This window comes from Balaenoptera ricei, chromosome 16 (assembly GCF_028023285.1).
Source record: "Balaenoptera ricei isolate mBalRic1 chromosome 16, mBalRic1.hap2, whole genome shotgun sequence".
NCBI classification, from domain to species: Eukaryota; Metazoa; Chordata; class Mammalia; order Artiodactyla; family Balaenopteridae; genus Balaenoptera; species Balaenoptera ricei.
In genome coordinates, this window is record NC_082654.1 from 70,131,682 (window position 1) to 70,143,985 (window position 12,304).

The following is a 12,304-nucleotide window of genomic DNA, read 5'->3' on the forward strand; positions in this document are numbered from 1 at the left end:
CATGCTGCTCCTAGCCTTATGACGTTGATTTCATGGCTGAGTGATATTCCATTGTACATAAGGACCACAACTTCTTTATTCATTCTCCTCTTTCCTGGGATGTTTCAGGTGTAACGAAGTGGAGCTTCTTGTCAACAGAGCAGCCCTAAACTTTGGGGTGCCTGTGTCTTGCTGATTTTTAGTTTTCCCAATTTATACGCCCATGATTGGAAGTGCCCTATGCTCTCTAAGCTGAGTTTTTTAGATGTTTCAGGACACACCGTACACTTCTCCAGAGTGACTGTTGGCAATTTACATCCCGCCCATCAGCGTAGCAAGGCTCCCATTTCTCCATGGCCTGTCCTGCATTTCTGGTTTTGACACTTTATTCAGCATGGCTCTTTTGACCGATGGGAAGCGAGACTTCTTTGTAGCGCTGATTTGCCTTTCCAGGTTGCTTGGTTGGCCAAAAAGGGCGTATGCGTTTTTTCCTGAATATATTCAGGAAAAAACGCATACGCCCTTTTTGGCCAAGGGCATCATTGTCGAGGTTTTGCCGCTTTTCCTGTGCTTTAAAGGCGATTCGAATCTACCTCCTGAAATCTGTTTCCTGCAATTCTGCCTTGCTTTCAAATCCTCTTCGTTGCCTTCCCTCAATATATTTGTGGACGAGAGTTATCATTTCTAACTCTGCAGGTTTGTGAATTGCAGTGCCCCTGAGCTCCATTTTTCAACTCGCTTTCTTGGGAGCTGGCCGCCAAATCGCAAGATTGCTTCAGGACCTATTCTGGCTCTGGGCGGCAGGCTGAGCCTGTGGTTAATTCTTCTTCCTGATGGGAAAATAGAGTGACCTGTGCCTGTCCCAACACCTAGAGCTAGTCTCTCATTGGTTCCCCCTCTTCCCGTTCATCCTCAGGACAAATTGCAACCTGTACGGAACAGGAGGTTAAAGGTGCTGATTCTCCAAGGAGGGAGATTGCTAGTAAAGCGGCTGGAATGGCGAACCGGAGCACAAGGAAATGAGAAATGAGGTGCGTTTTAGAAACCTTTCCCGGTCACACGGTGTACCATCTTCTGGGTTTCTCATGCATGTTTTCGATGTAGGAAGATGCCCTTGAACCTGGAGATTTGGGACCCATGGGATGGGTACCACGCCGTATTACTTTAAAGGGTCTGCGTTAGCTCACCCAACCTCACCAAACCTCTCAGCCCCAAGAGTGTCCACCCTTATGTCTCAATCAGCTGTGGGTCTAGATATGGTCAATCCAGGTGGCATCGCAGCCCCTGAACGAATTTTGTAAGCATTTCTCTCTCTTTCACTGTCTTTGTTTCACGGGTTTTTAAAAGTAATTGATTTTTAGAATGGGGTTTAGCTGCTTTGCACTGCTGTGTTTATGCCGCTTTACACCCACTTGACTCACTTACAGAGAGATATCAATACATAGGTTTTAAGATTCTTACTAGTCAGATATATTCTTGGGCGGTGAATAGGGTGTGTTGAGTCCAGTTCACTGAACAAGGAGTAGGTCTTCTCTATTACATATTGGGTTTATGGAACGGTATCTGACCTAATTTGAAACCCTTGTTTTATGCATCACCCCAACTCACCTTTCCCGTTAAGCAGCCATAGTGTGTTTTCTAAATGTGTGACTCTGTTCTGTTTTGTAATTCAGTTCAAGGGTAGCGGTTTTTACATTCCCTCTATAAGTGATATCTTATGATAAGTGTCTTTCTGTGTGACTTATTTCACTTAGAATCGTCGTACCTAAATCCACTCATCATGCTGCTCCTAGCCTTATGACGTTGATTTCATGGCTGAGTGATATTCCATTGTACATGAGGACCACAACTTCTTTATCCGTTCTTCTCTTTCCTGGGATATTTCAGGTGTAACGAAGTGGAGCTTCTTGTCAACAGAGCAGCCATAAACTTTGGGGTGCCTGTGTCTTGCTGATTTTTAGTTTTCCCAATTTATACGCCCATGAGTGGAAGTGCCCTATGCTCTCTAAGCTGAGTTTTTTAGATGTTTCAGGACACACCGTACACTTCTCCAGAGTGACTGTTGGCAATTTACATCCCGCCCATCAGCGTAGCAAGGCTCCCATTTCTCCATGGCCTGTCCTGCATTTCTGGTTTTGACACTTTATTCAGCATGGCCCTTTTGACCGATGGGAAGCGAGACTTCTTTGTAGCGCTGATTTGCCTTTCCAGGTTGCTTGGTTGGCCAAAAAGGGCGTATGCGTTTTTTCCTGAATATATTCAGGAAAAAACGCATACGCCCTTTTTGGCCAAGGGCATCATTGTCGAGGTTTTGCCGCTTTTCCTGTGCTTTAAAGGCGATTCGAATCTACCTCCTGAAATCTGTTTCCTGCAATTCTGCCTTGCTTTCAAATTCTCTTCGTTGCCTTCCCTCCATATATTTGTGGACGAGAGTTATCATTTCTAACTCTGCAGGTTTGTGAATTGCAGTGCCCCTGAGCTCCATTTTTCAACTCGCTTTCTTGGGAGCTGGCCGCCAAATCGCAAGATTGCTTCAGGACCTATTCTGGCTCTGGGCGGCAGGCTGAGCCTGTGGTTAATTCTTCTTCCTGATGGGAAAATAGAGTGACCTGTGCCTGTCCCAACACCTAGAGCTAGTCTCTCATTGGTTCCCCCTCTTCCCGTTCATCCTCAGGACAAATTGCAACCTGTACGGAACAGGAGGTTAAAGGTGCTGATTCTCCAAGGAGGGAGATTGCTAGTAAAGCGGCTGGAATGGCGAACCGGAGCACAAGGAGATGAGAAATGAGGTGCGTTTTAGAAACCTTTCCCGGTCACACGGTGTACCATCTTCTGGGTTTCTCATGCATGTTTTCGATGTAGGAAGATGCCCTTGAACCTGGAGATTTGGGACCCATGGGATGGGTACCACGCCGTATTACTTTAAAGGGTCTGCGTTAGCTCACCCAACCTCACCAAACCTCTCAGCCCCAAGAGTGTCCACCCTTATGTCTCAATCAGCTGTGGGTCTAGATATGGTCAATCCAGGTGGCATCGCAGCCCCTGAACGAATTTTGTAAGCATTTCTCTCTCTTTCACTGTCTTTGTTTCACGGGTTTTTAAAAGTAATTGATTTTTAGAATGGGGTTTAGCTGCTTTGCACTGCTGTGTTTATGCCGCTTTACACCCACTTGACTCACTTACAGAGAGATATCAATACATAGGTTTTAAGATTCTTACTAGTCAGATATATTCTTGGGCGGTGAATAGGGTGTGTTGAGTCCAGTTCACTGAACAAGGAGTAGGTCTTCTCTATTACATATTGGGTTTATGGAACGGTATCTGAGCTAATTTGAAACCCTTGTTTTATGCATCACCCCAACTCACCTTTCCCGTTAAGCAGCCATAGTGTGTTTTCTAAATGTGTGACTCTGTTCTGTTTTGTAATTCAGTTCAAGGGTAGCGGTTTTTACATTCCCTCTATAAGTGATATCTTATGATAAGTGTCTTTCTGTGTGACTTATTTCACTTAGAATCGTCGTACCTAAATCCACTCATCATGCTGCTCCTAGCCTTATGACGTTGATTTCATGGCTGAGTGATATTCCATTGTACATGAGGACCACAACTTCTTTATCCATTCTTCTCTTTCCTGGGATATTTCAGGTGTAACGAAGTGGAGCTTCTTGTCAACAGAGCAGCCATAAACTTTGGGGTGCCTGTGTCTTGCTGATTTTTAGTTTTCCCAATTTATACGCCCATGAGTGGAAGTGCCCTATGCTCTCTAAGCTGAGTTTTTTAGATGTTTCAGGACACACCGTACACTTCTCCAGAGTGACTGTTGGCAATTTACATCCCGCCCATCAGCGTAGCAAGGCTCCCATTTCTCCATGGCCTGTCCTGCATTTCTGGTTTTGACACTTTATTCAGCATGGCCCTTTTGACCGATGGGAAGCGAGACTTCTTTGTAGCGCTGATTTGCCTTTCCAGGTTGCTTGGTTGGCCAAAAAGGGCGTATGCGTTTTTTCCTGAATATATTCAGGAAAAAACGCATACGCCCTTTTTGGCCAAGGGCATCATTGTCGAGGTTTTGCCGCTTTTCCTGTGCTTTAAAGGCGATTCGAATCTACCTCCTGAAATCTGTTTCCTGCAATTCTGCCTTGCTTTCAAATTCTCTTCGTTGCCTTCCCTCCATATATTTGTGGACGAGAGTTATCATTTCTAACTCTGCAGGTTTGTGAATTGCAGTGCCCCTGAGCTCCATTTTTCAACTCGCTTTCTTGGGAGCTGGCCGCCAAATCGCAAGATTGCTTCAGGACCTATTCTGGCTCTGGGCGGCAGGCTGAGCCTGTGGTTAATTCTTCTTCCTGATGGGAAAATAGAGTGACCTGTGCCTGTCCCAACACCTAGAGCTAGTCTCTCATTGGTTCCCCCTCTTCCCGTTCATCCTCAGGACAAATTGCAACCTGTACGGAACAGGAGGTTAAAGGTGCTGATTCTCCAAGGAGGGAGATTGCTAGTAAAGCGGCTGGAATGGCGAACCGGAGCACAAGGAGATGAGAAATGAGGTGCGTTTTAGAAACCTTTCCCGGTCACACGGTGTACCATCTTCTGGGTTTCTCATGCATGTTTTCGATGTAGGAAGATGCCCTTGAACCTGGAGATTTGGGACCCATGGGATGGGTACCACGCCGTATTACTTTAAAGGGTCTGCGTTAGCTCACCCAACCTCACCAAACCTCTCAGCCCCAAGAGTGTCCACCCTTATGTCTCAATCAGCTGTGGGTCTAGATATGGTCAATCCAGGTGGCATCGCAGCCCCTGAACGAATTTTGTAAGCATTTCTCTCTCTTTCACTGTCTTTGTTTCATGGGTTTTTAAAAGTAATTGATTTTTAGAATGGGGTTTAGCTGCTTTGCACTGCTGTGTTTATGCCGCTTTACACCCACTTGACTCACTTACAGAGAGATATCAATACATAGGTTTTAAGATTCTTACTAGTCAGATATATTCTTGGGCGGTGAATAGGGTGTGTTGAGTCCAGTTCACTGAACAAGGAGTAGGTCTTGTCTATTACATATTGGGTTTATGGAACGGTATCTGAGCTAATTTGAAACCCTTGTTTTATGCATCACCCCAACTCACCTTTCCCGTTAAGCAGCCATAGTGTGTTTTCTAAATGTGTGACTCTGTTCTGTTTTGTAATTCAGTTCAAGGGTAGCGGTTTTTACATTCCCTCTATAAGTGATATCTTATGATAAGTGTCTTTCTGTGTGACTTATTTCACTTAGAATCGTCGTACCTAAATCCACTCATCATGCTGCTCCTAGCCTTATGACGTTGATTTCATGGCTGAGTGATATTCCATTGTACATGAGGACCACAACTTCTTTATCCATTCTTCTCTTTCCTGGGATATTTCAGGTGTAACGAAGTGGAGCTTCTTGTCAACAGAGCAGCCATAAACTTTGGGGTGCCTGTGTCTTGCTGATTTTTAGTTTTCCCAATTTATACGCCCATGAGTGGAAGTGCCCTATGCTCTCTAAGCTGAGTTTTTTAGATGTTTCAGGACACACCGTACACTTCTCCAGAGTGACTGTTGGCAATTTACATCCCGCCCATCAGCGTAGCAAGGCTCCCACTTCTCCATGGCCTGTCCTGCATTTCTGGTTTTGACACTTTATTCAGCATGGCCCTTTTGACCGATGGGAAGCGAGACTTCTTTGTAGCGCTGATTTGCCTTTCCAGGTTGCTTGGTTGGCCAAAAAGGGCGTATGCGTTTTTTCCTGAATATATTCAGGAAAAAACGCATACGCCCTTTTTGGCCAAGGGCATCATTGTCGAGGTTTTGCCGCTTTTCCTGTGCTTTAAAGGCGATTCGAATCTACCTCCTGAAATCTGTTTCCTGCAATTCTGCCTTGCTTTCAAATTCTCTTCGTTGCCTTCCCTCCATATATTTGTGGACGAGAGTTATCATTTCTAACTCTGCAGGTTTGTGAATTGCAGTGCCCCTGAGCTCCATTTTTCAACTCGCTTTCTTGGGAGCTGGCCGCCAAATCGCAAGATTGCTTCAGGACCTATTCTGGCTCTGGGCGGCAGGCTGAGCCTGTGGTTAATTCTTCTTCCTGATGGGAAAATAGAGTGACCTGTGCCTGTCCCAACACCTAGAGCTAGTCTCTCATTGGTTCCCCCTCTTCCCGTTCATCCTCAGGACAAATTGCAACCTGTACGGAACAGGAGGTTAAAGGTGCTGATTCTCCAAGGAGGGAGATTGCTAGTAAAGCGGCTGGAATGGCGAACCGGAGCACAAGGAGATGAGAAATGAGGTGCGTTTTAGAAACCTTTCCCGGTCACACGGTGTACCATCTTCTGGGTTTCTCATGCATGTTTTCGATGTAGGAAGATGCCCTTGAACCTGGAGATTTGGGACCCATGGGATGGGTACCACGCCGTATTACTTTAAAGGGTCTGCGTTAGCTCACCCAACCTCACCAAACCTCTCAGCCCCAAGAGTGTCCACCCTTATGTCTCAATCAGCTGTGGGTCTAGATATGGTCAATCCAGGTGGCATCGCAGCCCCTGAACGAATTTTGTAAGCATTTCTCTCTCTTTCACTGTCTTTGTTTCACGGGTTTTTAAAAGTAATTGATTTTTAGAATGGGGTTTAGCTGCTTTGCACTGCTGTGTTTATGCCGCTTTACACCCACTTGACTCACTTACAGAGAGATATCAATACATAGGTTTTAAGATTCTTACTAGTCAGATATATTCTTGGGCGGTGAATAGGGTGTGTTGAGTCCAGTTCACTGAACAAGGAGTAGGTCTTCTCTATTACATATTGGGTTTATGGAACGGTATCTGAGCTAATTTGAAACCCTTGTTTTATGCATCACCCCAACTCACCTTTCCCGTTAAGCAGCCATAGTGTGTTTTCTAAATGTGTGACTCTGTTCTGTTTTGTAATTCAGTTCAAGGGTAGCGGTTTTTACATTCCCTCTATAAGTGATATCTTATGATAAGTGTCTTTCTGTGTGACTTATTTCACTTAGAATCGTCGTACCTAAATCCACTCATCATGCTGCTCCTAGCCTTATGACGTTGATTTCATGGCTGAGTGATATTCCATTGTACATGAGGACCACAACTTCTTTATCCATTCTTCTCTTTCCTGGGATATTTCAGGTGTAACGAAGTGGAGCTTCTTGTCAACAGAGCAGCCATAAACTTTGGGGTGCCTGTGTCTTGCTGATTTTTAGTTTTCCCAATTTATACGCCCATGAGTGGAAGTGCCCTATGCTCTCTAAGCTGAGTTTTTTAGATGTTTCAGGACACACCGTACACTTCTCCAGAGTGACTGTTGGCAATTTACATCCCGCCCATCAGCGTAGCAAGGCTCCCATTTCTCCATGGCCTGTCCTGCATTTCTGGTTTTGACACTTTATTCAGCATGGCCCTTTTGACCGATGGGAAGCGAGACTTCTTTGTAGCGCTGATTTGCCTTTCCAGGTTGCTTGGTTGGCCAAAAAGGGCGTATGCGTTTTTTCCTGAATATATTCAGGAAAAAACGCATACGCCCTTTTTGGCCAAGGGCATCATTGTCGAGGTTTTGCCGCTTTTCCTGTGCTTTAAAGGCGATTCGAATCTACCTCCTGAAATCTGTTTCCTGCAATTCTGCCTTGCTTTCAAATTCTCTTCGTTGCCTTCCCTCCATATATTTGTGGACGAGAGTTATCATTTCTAACTCTGCAGGTTTGTGAATTGCAGTGCCCCTGAGCTCCATTTTTCAACTCGCTTTCTTGGGAGCTGGCCGCCAAATCGCAAGATTGCTTCAGGACCTATTCTGGCTCTGGGCGGCAGGCTGAGCCTGTGGTTAATTCTTCTTCCTGATGGGAAAATAGAGTGACCTGTGCCTGTCCCAACACCTAGAGCTAGTCTCTCATTGGTTCCCCCTCTTCCCGTTCATCCTCAGGACAAATTGCAACCTGTACGGAACAGGAGGTTAAAGGTGCTGATTCTCCAAGGAGGGAGATTGCTAGTAAAGCGGCTGGAATGGCGAACCGGAGCACAAGGAGATGAGAAATGAGGTGCGTTTTAGAAACCTTTCCCGGTCACACGGTGTACCATCTTCTGGGTTTCTCATGCATGTTTTCGATGTAGGAAGATGCCCTTGAACCTGGAGATTTGGGACCCATGGGATGGGTACCACGCCGTATTACTTTACAGGGTCTGCGTTAGCTAACCTAACCTCACCAATCCTCTCAGCCCCAAGAGTGTCCACCCTTATGTCTCAATCAGCTGTGGGTCTAAATATGGTCAATCCAGGTGGCATCGCAGCCCCTGAACGAATTTTGTAAGAATTTCTCTTTCTTTCACTGTCTTTGTTTCACGGGTTTTTAAAAGTAATTGATTTTTATAATGGGGTTTAGCTGCTTTGCACTGCTGTGTTTATGCCGCTTTACACCCACTTGACTCACTTACAGAGAGATATCAATACATAGGTTTTAAGATTCTTACGAGTCAGATATATTCTTGGGCGGTGAATAGGGTGTGTTGAGTCCAGTTCACTGAGCAAGGAGTAGGTCTTGTCTATTACATATTGGGTTTATGGAACGGTATCTGAGCTAATTTGAAACCCTTGTTTTATGCATCACCCCACCTCACCTTTCCCGTTAAGCAGCCATAGTGTGTTTTCTAAACGTGCGACTCTGTTCTGTTTTGTAATTCAGTTCAAGGGTAGCGGTTTTTACAGTCCCTCTATAAGTGATATCTTATGATAAGTGTCTTTTTCTGTGTGACTTATTTCACTTAGAATCGTCGTACCTAAATCCACTCATCATGCTGCTCCTAGCCTTATGACGTTGATTTCATGGCTGAGTGATATTCCATTGTACATAAGGACCACAACTTCTTTATCCAATCTTCTCTTTCCTGGGATATTTCAGGTGTAACGAAGTGGAGGTTCTTGTCAACAGAGCAGCCCTAAATTTTGGGGTGCCTGTGTCTTGCTGATTTTTAGTTTTCCCAATGTATACGCCCATGAGTGGAAGTGCCCAATGCTCTCTAAGCTGAGTTTTTTAGATGTTTCAGGACACACCGTACACTTCTCCAGAGTGGCTGTTGGCAATTTACAGCCCGCCCATCAGCGTGGCAAGGCTCCCATTTCTCCATGGCCTGTCCTGCATTTCTGGTTTTGACACTTTATTCAGCATGGCCCTTTTGACCGATGGGAAGAGAGACTTCTTTGTAGCGCTGATTTGCCTTTCCAGGTTGCTTGGTTGGCCAAAAAGGGCGTATGCGTTTTTTCCTGAATATATTCAGGAAAAAACGCATACGCCCTTTTTGGCCAAGGGCATCATTGTCGAGGTTTTGCCGCTTTTCCTGTGCTTTAAAGGCGATTCGAATCTACCTCCTGAAATCTGTTTCCTGCAATTCTGCCTTGCTTTCAAATCCTCTTCGTTGCCTTCCCTCCATATATTTGTGGACGAGAGTTATCATTTCTAACTCTGCAGGTTTGTGAATTGCAGTGCCCCTGAGCTCCATTTTTCAACTCGCTTTCTTGGGAGCTGGCCGCAAAAGCGCAGGATTGCTTCAGGCCCTATTCTGGCTCCGGGCGGCAGGCTGAGCCTGTGGTTGATTCTTCTTCCTGATGGGAAAATAGAGTGACCTGTGCCTGTCCCAACACCTAGAGCTAGTCTCTCATTGGTTCCCCCTCTTCCCGTTCATCCTCAGGACAAATTGCAACCTGTACGGAACAGGAGGTTAAAGGTGCTGATTCTCCAAGGAGGGAGATTGCTAGTAAAGCGGCTGGAATGGCGAACCGGAGCACAAGGAGATGAGAAATGAGGTGCGTTTTAGAAACCTTTCCCGGTCACACGGTGTACCATCTTCTGGGTTTCTCATGCATGTTTTCGATGTAGGAAGATGCCCTTGAACCTGGAGATTTGGGACACATGGGATGGGTACCACGCCGTATTACTTTAAAGCGTCTGCGTTAGCTCACCCAACCTCACCAAACCTCTCAGCCCCAAGAGTGTCCACCCTTATGTCTCAATCAGCTGTGGGTCTAGATATGGTCAATCCAGGTGGCATCGCAGCCCCTGAACGAATTTTGTAAGAATTTCTCTGTCTTTCACTGTCTTTGTTTCACGGGTTTTTAAAAGTAATTGATTTTTAGAATGGGGTTTAGCTGCTTTGCACTGCTGTGTTTATGCCGCTTTACACCCACTTGACTCACTTACAGAGAGATATCAATACATAGGTTTTAAGATTCTTACTAGTCAGATATATTCTTGGGCGGTGAATAGGGTGTGTTGAGTCCAGTTCACTGAGCAAGGAGTAGGTCTTCTCTATTACATATTGGGTTTATGGAACGGTATCTGAGCTAATTTGAAACCCTTGTTTTATGCATCACCCCACCTCACCTTTCCCGTTAAGCAGCCATAGTGTGTTTTCTAAATGTGTGACTCTGTTCTGTTTTGTAATTCAGTTCACGGGTAGCGGTTTTTACATTCCCTCTATAAGTGATATCTTATGATAAGTGTCTTTTTCTGTGTGATTTATTTCACTTAGAATCGTCGTACCTAAATCCACTCATCATGCTGCTCCTAGCCTTATGACGTTGATTTCATGGCTGAGTGATATTCCATTGTACATAAGGACCACAACTTCTTTATCCATTCTTCTCTTTCCTGGGATGTTTAAGGTGTAACGAAGTGGAGGTTCTTGTCAACAGAGCAGCCCTAAACTTTGGGGTGCCTGTGTCTTGCTGATTTTTAGTTTTCCCAATGTATACGCCCATGAGTGGAAGTGCCCTATGCTCTCTAAGCTGAGTTTTTTAGATGTTTCAGGACACACCGTACACTTCTCCAGAGTGGCTGTTGGCAATTTACAGCCCGCCCATCAGTGTGACAAGGCTCCCATTTCTCCATGGCCTCTCCTGCATTTTTGTTTTTGACACTTTATTCAGCATGGCCCTTTTGACCGATGGGAAGCGAGACTTCTTTGTAGCGCTGATTTGCCTTTCCAGGTTGCTTGGTTGGCCAAAAAGGGCGTATGCGTTTTTTCCTGAATATATTCAGGAAAAAACGCATACGCCCTTTTTGGCCAAGGGCATCATTGTCGAGGTTTTGCCGCTTTTCCTGTGCTTTAAAGGCGATTCGAATCTACCTCCTGAAATCTGTTTCCTGCAATTCTGCCTTGCTTTCAAATCCTCTTCGTTGCCTTCCCTCCATATATTTGTGGACGAGAGTTATCATTTCTAACTCTGCAGGTTTGTGAATTGCAGGGCCCCTGAGCTCCATTTTTCAACTCGCTTTCTTGGGAGCTGGCCGCAAAAGCGCAGGATTGCTTCAGGCCCTATTCTGGCTCCGGGCGGCAGGCTGAGCCTGTGGTTGATTCTTCTTCCTGATGGGAAAATAGAGTGGCCTTTGCCTGTCCCAACACCTAGAGCTAGTCTCTCATTGGTTCCCCCTCTTCCCGTTCATCCTCAGGACAAATTGCAACCTGTACGGAACAGGAGGTTAACGGTGCTGATTCTCCAAGGAGGGAGATTGCTAGTAAAGCGGCTGGAATGGCGAACCGGAGCACAAGGAGATGAGAAATGAGGTGCGTTTTAGAAACCTTTCCCGGTCACACGGTGTACCATCTTCTGGGTTTCTCATGCATGTTTTCGATGTAGGAAGATGCCCTTGAACCTGGAGATTTGGGACCCATGGGATGGGTACCACGCCGTATTACTTTAAAGCGTCTGCGTTAGCTCACCCAACCTCACCAAACCTCTCAGCCCCAAGAGTGTCCACCCTTATGTCTCAATCAGTTGTGGGTCTAGATATGGTCAATCCAGGTGGCATCGCAGCCCCTGAACGAATTTTGTAAGAATTTCTCTTTCTTTCACTGTCTTTGTTTCACGGGTTTTTAAAAGTAATTGATTTTTATAATGGGGTTTAGCTGCTTTGCACTGCTGTGTTTATGCCGCTTTACACCCACTTGACTCACTTACAGAGAGATATCAATACATAGGTTTTAAGATTCTTACTAGTCAGATATATTCTTGGGCGGTGAATAGGGGGTGTTGAGTCCAGTTCACTGAGCAAGGAGTAGGTCTTGTCTATTACATATTGGGTTTATGGAACGGTATCTGAGCTAATTTGAAACCCTTGTTTTATGCATCACCCCACCTCACCTTTCCCGTTAAGCAACCATAGTGTGTTTTCTAAATGTGTGACTCTGTTCTGTTTTGTAATTCAGTTTAAGGGTAGCGGTTTTTACAGTCCCTCTATAAGTGATATCTTATGATAAGTGTCTTTTTCTGTGTGACTTATTTCACTTAGAATCGTCGTACCTAAAT